The sequence below is a fragment of the Coenobita brevimanus genome, chromosome 29 (genome assembly GCF_032717465.1).
Source record: "Coenobita brevimanus isolate Jiangsu-jjx chromosome 29, ASM3271746v2, whole genome shotgun sequence".
NCBI classification, from domain to species: domain Eukaryota; kingdom Metazoa; phylum Arthropoda; class Malacostraca; order Decapoda; family Coenobitidae; genus Coenobita; species Coenobita brevimanus.
The window spans coordinates 24651296-24662123 of NC_136982.1; the positions used below are offsets into that span (position 1 = coordinate 24651296).

The 10828-nt window shown below is 42.5% G+C and overlaps 1 pseudogene; it reads left to right on the forward strand.

Annotated features, from left to right (window-relative positions):
* Positions 1-9589: 9589 nt before the first annotated feature.
* LOC145395082 (5S ribosomal RNA) lies at positions 9590-9708 on the forward strand (annotated as a pseudogene).
* Positions 9709-10828: the final 1120 nt, after the last annotated feature.

A 10828-nucleotide genomic window follows, 5' to 3' on the forward strand; every position in this document is an offset into this window, starting at 1 on the left:
ACTCTCCTCTCTTTCTCTCCCTCACCCTCCTCACACCACACTCACGCACCCACACCATACCGTGACGAGTGTCCTCCGTACTCACACTCTCACATATCTTTCCTTCACTTTTGCCCATCACCTTACTCTTAGCACACCCTGACTCTCATCCTTCCTGCTCACTCCCTCACACAACACTTCCTCACTCACACTCCTCACCTACTCACTCAGACCCACCACAGCCTGATCCTTTAGCTTTATTCGCCCCAATACACAGCCATCCCTATTTCACCCTCACTTCACAAACGCTCACTCACTCTAGGCCACATGCTTACTTTGCTGCTTCCACCACACGTTTTACATACATACTCACAAAATACACACACACACACACACACACACACACACACACACACACACACACACACACACACACACACCCTGGTCCTAATCCCCCCATACTCATTGCTCACATAATTGTTCCCCTCCCCCACACATACACCCACCACATCACACAACACACGCTCATTCACTCAATATCACACCACCCTGGCTCTGATCGCCCTTACTGCCTCCCTCATACAATTGTCCCTCACTCATACTTCTCCTGCCTCCTCAGTCATCTTCCCTCCCCTCCTCCTTCTCCGTCATCCTCCTCCCCACTCTCCTTCCCTCCCCACTACGCCATTACCCTGCAGGAATGATCAGTGTGGGTTTGTGTTGTTGCATTTAAACCATATTGACTTCCAGCCGCACACAGGGGAGGCGGTGAGGGGTGAGGATGAGAGGGAAGAGAGAGGGAACGGGATGGTGATGAGGAAGGTTGAAGGGAAGGAAATGATGAAGGGAGTGGAAGGGAGGATCGAGAGTTAGTGCTGGTGGTGAAAGGGGATGCGAAGAAGGAAGTGGAAGAGAAGGGTTGAAAAGAGATGAGGAAATTTGAGTGTTAGGGATGGTGATGAGTGCGGGAGAGGGGTGATGAGTAATGCTGAAGGGAAGGAAATGATGAAGAGAGAGGAAGGGAGGATCGAGAGTTAGTGATGGTGTGAAAGGGGATGAGAAGAAGGAAGTGCAAGAGAAGGACTGAAAACAGAAGAGGAAATTTGAGTGGTAGGGATGGTGATGAGATATGGAGAGGGGTGATGATTGGGGAAGAGTGGTGGTAAGATTGATAAAGGGTTAGGAAAAGGGTGGAGTGGTGGTGAGAGAGGTAGGGGAGGGGGCAAAGAATGGAAGAAATGGTGATTTTGTGAGTGATGAAGGAAAGGGAAGGGAAGAGAAGGAATGGTGATGAAAAGGGGAGGGATAGTGATGCTCGGGATAACAAATAGGAAGGTAAGTATGGAGAGGGATTGAGGGAGAAAGGGTTTAAGTGAGAGAGGTGATTGTGTGATGATGGAAGGGAGGGGAATGAGGGAGAGAGGATGAGAGGAAAGTGAGAGAGTTGATGAGTAAGTAATGATAGTCGAGGGAAGAAAGAAAATAAAAGAATGTGATCCTGGTGACGGAAGGGTGGAAATGAAGAGTGATGAGAGGAGAAGAGATGTGATGATGAGACAGGGAGGAACGGTGATGAGAGGGGAAGCTGGTGTGCTGGCAAGAGAGGTGGTAAGAAAGGGGAAGAGGGGATGGTGAGTGAGGGAAGAGGAGGATGTTAATAAAACTGACAAATGGGGGAAAGAGAGGGGAATAATGGAAAGTTCAAGGGGGAGATGATGATGATGATGGTGATGAGTGGGAGGGATTGATATATATATATATATATATAAATATATATATATATATATATATATATATATATATATATATATAAAGAGAGAGAGAGAGAGAGAGAGAGAGTTTAGTTCAGTATGTATCGGGAACCACCACTTCACCATGGTAATAAATATTTCAACTTACCCTCTGCAGGCCATCACCACTAACATCACTATCCTTCCCCCCCCCCTCTCTCTCTCTCTCTCTCTCAACATGCCTGGCCTGATGGAGACTGTGGAGGTGATTGAGGTGTGGGAGGTGTGAGAGAGAGACTTGGTGGTGGTGATGGTGTACGAGAGGAAGCACTGTGGTGAATGTGATGGTGATGGGGAGACGGTGGTTGTGGTGAGGGTGATGGTGGAGATACGGTGGGTGTGATGATGGCAGATTACATTGATGGTAATGGGTGACAGGGTTTCTGTGATGATGATAGTAGTGACAATACTGTAATGAAAATAGTTGTAGTGGTGGTTGTTGTTGTGGTGGTGGTGGTGAAAATCGGGTTCGGCGGCGGTGGTGTGGTGGTAGTGGTGGTGGTAATGATGATAACAGTGTTATCGTTAGCTGAGTGGTGGTGGCTATAGGTTTGGTGTATACAGACTGTGGTGGACTGTGGTGCCGATGGTGGTGGTAGTGTCAGTGATGATAGGTAGTAATGAAGGTGGTGGTGTTAGTACAGAGTATGGTGTTAGTTGTTGTAGTAGTGGTGCTAATCATGAAGAGTGTGGTAGATAGAGCTGACGGTAGTGGTACAATAGTTTGTAGCGATTGTGGTTTGGTCATGATTCAAGTATCACCTGGGAATAGCAGGAATTAGGCTAAAAAGCTTACTGAAAAACTAGACAAAAAATATTGGTATTAGTGGTAATGTTGGCAATGATCGTGGTAGTGGTGGTAATGCTGGCAATGATAGTGGTAGTGGTAGTAATGCTGGCAATGATAGTGGTAGTGGTGGTAATGCTGGCAATGGTAGTGGTAGTGGTGGTAATGTTGTCAATGATAGTGGTAGTGGTGGTAATGTTGGCAAGGATAGTGGTAGTGGTGGTAATGTTGTCAATGATAGTAGTAGTGGTGGTAATGCTGGCAGTGATAGTGGTAGTGGCAGTAATGCTGGCAATGATAGTGGTAGTGGTGGTAATGCTGGTTAGGCAAGGGATTCCAACAACGCTAAAACTGTTAGTAAAACATCCCGACCAAAGGCCTTTATTAAGAGAGAATTCGCTCTGCCCAACTTTAGGCTATTCCAGTCACCGGCAGGACTTGGTATAGCGAAATGTATTTTGTTTATGTAAAGGCGTGTTCACAGTACCGTAGATGTTTTTATAATGTTAATAGAAATGGTGATGATAAGGGCGATGATGATGATGTTGATGATGGTGATGGTGATGATGATCTAGATGTTTTTGTATTGTATATTTAAAAATGATTGAGCCCGGAGATGTAATACTGACGGTTGTGGTAGGAGTGGTAGTGTGGTAGGAATGGTGGGATAGGAATGGATGAGGTAAACATGGCTCTGTGGTAAGAATGGCAATTTGAGATGGGTTGTGGTAGGAATAGTGGTGTGGGATTGGTTGTGGTAGGAATGATAGTGTAGGGCTGAGTTTTGGAAGGATGGTAGTGTGACTGGTTGTGATAGGAATGGCAGCTTGTGACTGGTGTTCGTAGGGATAGTAGTGTGGGATTGGTGGTGGTTGAAATGATGGAGTGATTTGGGGTGTGTTTAATGTAAGGGATAGGATTGTTGGAGAGAGAGAGAGAGAGAGAGAGAGAGAGAGAGAGAGAGAGAGAGGAGTGAACCGGGTGTAAACAGTGTGTGTTTTATTTACTCTTTAATCACTTTACTTGATCATTCCCTCACACTACACCACACTTTCACTCTCATGCATGCTAACCACACCCTCTCACTGACCACACCCTTAACCACAAGACACCACACAGTAACGAGGCACCTGTCTGTGACCACAATCCTAACCACTCAAAACCACTCCGCATTCTTTTGCACACCACGCCACACCACACCCTTAACCTAACCACACCTTTAACCACACCATTCTCTGACACATCCCACACCTATTTTCTCCCAGCTTCGTTCTTAAATACCACACATTCACATTCCGTCACTCATCAGGAACACATTCTTGTTGCCCTCCCCCCTCTCTTTTTCACCCACACCCTCTCCCTGTCCCTTTTCCATCGTCAAACGTGTCATTCCCTCACCCTTCTCACGCCCTCACCCTCACCCTCGTCCTAATTCTCTCCCACCTCCCCTCTCCTTTCATTATGCACGTCGTTGCCTCACTTTCTTCCTCATGTTCACCCTCGCTCTCTCTTCTCCCTCTCTTCATTATACAGAATACTCTTTGACCCTCTCTCTGTCAATATCCTCTCCCTTTCGCCCACACCCTTTCCCTCTGCCTCACACACACCCTTTCGTTCCCTTTACCAACACTTTTTTCCCCTCCCTCTGTCATATCTGTCATTCTCACTCCCTCACTCCTCTCTCACTTTCACCCTTACCCTCACCTACCTAATTCCTCTGTCATATCCATCATTTCCTCATCCACACCTTCACACTGTCTCTCCTCATCTCTGTCTCCCTCAAACTCTCCCTCACTCTCACTGACCCTCTCCCTTTCTCTCTCCCCCTTTCACCATCATAGTCACCTCTAAGCATCCTATCACGGTCATTCTCAAGCATCCCCGGCATTTTCACCTTTTGCCCAGTTTCCTGTTCACTAAGCAAATTTGAAGTCTTTGTTTATATTTTTTCCCTTTATGAATTTATACTTAAGGCAAATTACATCATCGTAATCAAGGTGACATGTGACGTTATGTGACGCGTAGGAGGACTGCTGTGCCTGAGGGAACGGATCGTTAAAGACAATGCCGAGAGAGAGAGAGAGAGAGAGAGAGAGAATCATCATTGTAACCTGACTTTCTAGTGTGAAATGTGAGATTGGTCCATTTCTGTCAGGTAATAACAAGCGGACTAGTATAGCTATTTGGTAGTTTCTCACTTTAACACAGCCCAGATTTTTTACGTTTTGCGACTTATATCACCTTGCTTACTGGAATTAAAAGACGATGCTGTGGCTCTGCATCCTTTCCATAGCACTGCGTCATAACTAGCCTCATATTCAAGTGATGATCTGTTGTTTCAGTTAAGAATTCGAGGTGGAGAGATGGCAGTTTTAGGCCAGGTTAGAGTAAAAGGAATATAGCTACGTAAGACTGATTAATAGATGGATGGTTAGGTAGGCAGAAAGACTAAATGGTTGCGATTGTCTGTGTGTGACCTTTTCCATTTTCGTGCATTTTTCTCGCATTCGATTAATATTAACAAGGGGGAGAAGGTTGCCGGGCCCCGAACACCTGTTTTGACCTCTGACTGATGGGTTTGAAGGTTAGATAAGTAGATGATTTAATAGACAGGGGCAGATATAGATAAAATTAGTGGCTTGATTTTTTTTTTACTAATTGATAGAGACATATATGGAGAAATTTAGTCGGTATTGTTGCTTGACGTATTTCTGTTTACCAGATGAAAAAAGGTTACTAGGTCCCTCACATCAGTGGCGGTCATACAGTGGTAAATGTTAGAGATAAAGAAGCGATTCGATCGATCGATAGGTATACAGATTGATGTAGATTAACCTGTTTTTGCGTGGATAAAGCTGGTAGGCAGTTCACCCTGGTTTCGGTCATAGCCAAGTGAGTTTGCATGGTAAATAATAGATAAACAAGAAGGAAAACTTGGGGAGGGCAACATTCGCGTCCTGCAATTGGTATAAAGCTGCATCTTTGACCTTATCATGTGACCTTGATCTTCGACTTGCTGTTCTCAAAATATAACCACTTTAGCCAGGGCTTCAGTAAATTTTGTCACAAAATATGGTGTGGACGGAATTAATACAGTTGGACTTAAAGGACTGAAACTTTGGGCCTTACCCTGTGGTTCTCTCTCTCTCTCTCTCTCTCTCTCTCTCTCTCTCTCTCTCTCTCTCTCTCTCTCTCTCTCTCTCTCTCAAAATTAAACAACTGCATTCTTTCCTGACCCTCAACCTCTCCACAAAATTTCGTCTGCATCAGATCAGAACTGTTTGAATTACCCATGACCTGTGACGTATGACCTTTCTTGGCTAGAATTTAATCACTTGTTCCTCTAATGGTCGTCTGTCATTATTCCAAACGTTGTGAAGTTCCATCCAGTTTTTCCATAATGCTGCTAAGAAACAGACAGACAGACAGACTGACTGATGACAAATCGAACCACATTAACTCTCTCTCACTGCATGTATGGATGTATTAAGATTTGAAAATAGATATAGGCTGATAGATAGGTATATACACAAGTTATATGGATGTTGTGTTTAATGCCACGAATAATATGTAGAGAGATAGACAAGGTAATAGATAGATACAGAATGTGTTAGTGATTGGCGCTTTTATTGATGGATTGACATTTATTTATTTTTATACAGCTGAGTAAAAGTGTGAGGTTCCTTCCTCTGGTTTTGCCTCACCAGATGCAGTTGTATGTCGGGCCGATAGATAGATAACGATACTGATAGACAGACATGGAGAATGGTATAGATAGATAGATAAACTGATACTGATAGACACACATGGACAGAGGTAAAGATAGATAATTAAACAGATATTGATAGACATGGAGAAAGGTAAAGACAGATAGAAGAACAGATAAAAATGGTGTTGTGCTCAACTTTTTTATCGATTAATATTTTAACAACTTAATTTGTTTATTTTTGTTTATTTACACTGATGGGCAAATTTCCTAGATAGATGAAGTTAGTAGGTAGGTAGGTAGATAGACAGATAGATAGATAGATATAGAGAGATAGTCGCTAGATTAAAATTGGAAGTTTGATTGACAGATTAAATTGCTGTTGTTTTGACCTACATAATGATTGATCACCATATTTCCTATCTTGATATATTTTTGTTATATTGATTCTCACAAATGGCTAAAGTTGGCAGCTCCCTCTGCTTGAATAGTCGCGGCCAGACGAGTTTAAATGTTCGATAGAGATAGATATATAAATAAACTGATAAAGGCGCTGCGGCATGAAGATAGATGGATGGATGGATGGATGGATGGATAGATACATAGATAGATAGATAGATACATAGATAGATAGACGAATTAGATTGGTGTTGGAGCTTGAATTTTTACCTAGTTGGTTGATAGACCATTTATGACCTTTTCAAAATTTCATTATATTTTCAAGTAGGTGCTTGGCTGGCCGGGGGTGTGGCGGCCAGAGCACACATCAAATCAGTCGGAATAATAAAAAATAGTTGTTGGACCTCAATGGTTTAGTGTAGTGTCGTTAAGAGCGTTTGTCGTAGTGCGGAATTTTGCTACATACATACAACATACATACATTACTTACATACATGCATACATTCATACATACTTATATATATATCATCATCATCATTAGCCGTTTGAGTATCCACTGCAGGACCCGCCTATCCCGACCGAAGTGGGGACGATACAACTTAGGCTGTCTGGTAGAGATTGTATGTAGGGTGAGAAGTGCTTGTAAGTGTGATTGTAGTTTTGGAGTGGCTTTGGAAGTGTGTTTAGTCTGTGAAGCAAGTGTAATCGGCCCGCGCAAGCCGACTGGGTGCAAGCATACTTTATAGTATGCGACAGTGGTTCAACCACCGCACACCTTATGTCCGCCAAAGCAGTACGTGACCGGGAGAACGCTTCCAAAGTTTATTACCCTGGCGGGGCGCGAACCCTCGTTCTCCATTGTACGAAAACGCAAACTTTACCACTCTGCCACAGAGGCATCGCATACGTACGAGTACATACATACAGTACATACGTTTTCATTCATTCATTCATTCATCCATACGTACATGCATACACATACGTACATTCATTCAGTCATACATACATATATACATGCATGCATTTATACGGTACATACATACATAGAAGCTCAACGCCAATAGTATAGAAGATATTTATTTGTGTGTTATTTTCATTTGTTGATTTTTTTTTTTTTTTTTATAGAATGTTATCAAATGTTGTGTGATCCTGTTGTCTTGTTTGTGGGTCGAGAGTGGCTTAATGTTTGATGAGTGACGATGCTGGTGTAAGGTCATGTTAGGTCAAGGTCTCAGTCAAAGGTCACTGTGGATGAGCTGCGAGTTTACCAGGATTTACCCGTTTTGTAGCACCCCCAGCCAAACCTAGATTAACCTCTGTCAGTTCATCCTCCCTCCCATCTCTCTCTCTCTCTCTCTCTCTCTCTCCCCGAGGGGATTTTACCCCGATTAGCTTCGCGTTGTAAAGGTTTTAGGTTTAGCCCCTTCAGAACGGTAACCTCCCATGTATTTATTTTTATTTTTACCTGTCGATACGGGACGATTTTTATTCAAATTAAAACATAGCTTACTGTTTAAGGGTTTTATGGTTTACGACGATTAGGCACCCACTATTTATTTTATTTATTTACATAACAGATGATTATATTTAGGAGTATACCTTACTAATAAACGGGGTAATGGAACACCCTCCTGTTTGAGAAGAGTCTCCTGGGATAAATAAAATCGTCGTTAGATAACAAGAGCTAAATGCAAAGGACGTCCTGTTAATGACCCCTAACCCCTTCACTGCAATGACGTCGTTTTATTTAGTCGTGCTTCCGCCAGACCTCTTATTCAGGTTAAGGAAGGCCTCTCGTAGTGATGAGGCTAAAGGAGACCATTTTCATTCCCTCAAGTGCGGGAGTATTTTCCTAATGTAAAGAAAAAGTAGTTTCGCCTGTGACCCTCTCCCCAAAAATATATATATATATATATATATATATATATATATATATATATATATATATATATATATATATATATATATATATATATATATATACTCTTAATGGGAGTTAAATGTACCCTGAGTAAAAGAATCAGTGTCAGTTTGATCTGGATGAGCAGAATATTGGTTATATATTATTCCTAACTTTTTTGTCGATTGAAATTCGTAGGGTGCAATCTTTTAACAATAAAAATTCACAATAACCGTAGAGTTTTGGGGTTAATAACAATTTAGCTACAGTATAACGGTGATTGCATTATATGTTTGAAGTATTATTATTTTTTAGCACTTTGACGGGGATAGTTTGAAAGTAGAAAACAAGACAGCATTTTTAAAGAGTGATGGTTATAGTTTAATGTCAGCTTACTAACCTCTACACCGCGGGCTTGTTTACCAATGTTTTGCGTGTCCCGCGGGGTTATTCGGGCTCCGACAGACTCTCAAAAAATATTTGCCAAAAATCAGTTATTAGTCCTAGAATAATAAAATTAAATATGCTTATGGCACATATCTTCAGCTTTCTCCTGGAATGTTTGTTGAGCCTTCATCGGTTACCGTAGGACTTGTGGAGACCTCTGAAGTAGGGTAACGAAGTCTCCACTTTACACTTCCCGACAACCCATAATATGATTACCACAGCCAGATACAAACACTATAAACACTATTCTATAATTTTCAAGTAGTTTGGGATCCATACTCCAAAAAAAAAAACACTGTGAAAGCAATGGAAATTACGAGCGCATCTGATCGTCACACTTGCGCTAGTTCACTCTAGGTACTCTGTCATTTATTATTCATAAAACCCCTCACACTTTATATTTCTATTACTATATCACACTTATATATATCTGGAGTCTTTCTCCATAAGTTTCCTTCAGTCGTATTAGTTTATTGTCACTGAAGTCATTCAATTTTTCATTCAGTAAAATACGTAGAGAGCCACGGATTCACTTTCACTGTTATAACATAAATTATTTGTACTCATATTCTTATATTACTAATTACTTACATACCACGTTGAGTACATCGCTTCCCATCCGATCAGCGAAGTTAAGCAACGTTGGGTCTGGTTAGTACTTGGATGGGTGACCGCCTGGGAACACCAGATGCTGTTGGCATCCCTACGTGTCAAGTGGGGTTGGTGGAGGATTAGTGCCCCTTCCTGTAAAACAAGTAACTCTAAGCCCTTGGCCACCCCGTTTGGGATACATAGCGTCTGGCAATGAATGAATGAATGAATAAAAACTTACATTACTATTTACATTTTCTATTCTATTTTCAATATTTACCCTTCTATTTTACTTACACTATGTTATTCACTGTCACTTTCAGTAAGATAAAACTATAATACACTGTTCAATCATATGAACTGAACATCCATTGCTTTCACCTGCTATTTACACATTATTTACACATTATTTATAAATCATTCTGCTTCCACACTTGCACTGTTAGAACTGCTTCTGGCTGTGGTAATTGAAGAAGTAGGTAACACAGAGGGGAACCTGGCACTCAGCGCACTGCCAAGAGGTGCGTTTATGCTCAGGTGTGCGGCGGGTGGTATGTGCACATACCTGACACCTGCAAATCGCAGCCTTCCTTTTCCCTGTGGCAGGCATAAGCTCAAGTCTGTGCCGATCCATATACGCTCTCTGCTCAAGTCGGTTGGGAAGTGTTACTGGATGGCGCCTTGGAGTTGCTGCTGTCACCCTACCATATCTTTCCAGCAGCTGCTGGACACAAGTCCTGATCTATCAGATGCAGAAAAACTTTCCTGTACCACCTAGTATTCTTCTCTGAGGCAGTCGATCTCACCAATCATCATGTCGGACTTGTCCACCAGCCGCATGTTGATATTATAGTCCAACACAGCATCAGGTTTCATCACAGGTTCGCCTGTCCTATGGTCGACCTTCCCACTGTCTCTCATCTCCCCCTTATGTACGGTGGTGAGCATGTGCACGACCCTCTTGTCATGCCACCATATTGCCAGCATCTTCTCACACTTGCGTAGGTGCACGTCTCCTCGCTGCGAGGTTCCTGCCTCTGGGAATTTGGGGAAGTGGGCACGATTACTTTTCACAGTGCCGCAGGAGCCAATGCCGTGCTCAGAAAGGTATTTGGCAAGTTTCGGTGCTGTATAGTAGTTGTCTGTATACAGCACATGATTCCCACCAAAATACTTTTCTAGGAGCACTTTCACTACACAACCTGAGAAGCCAAGGGGGTGTGTTTTAT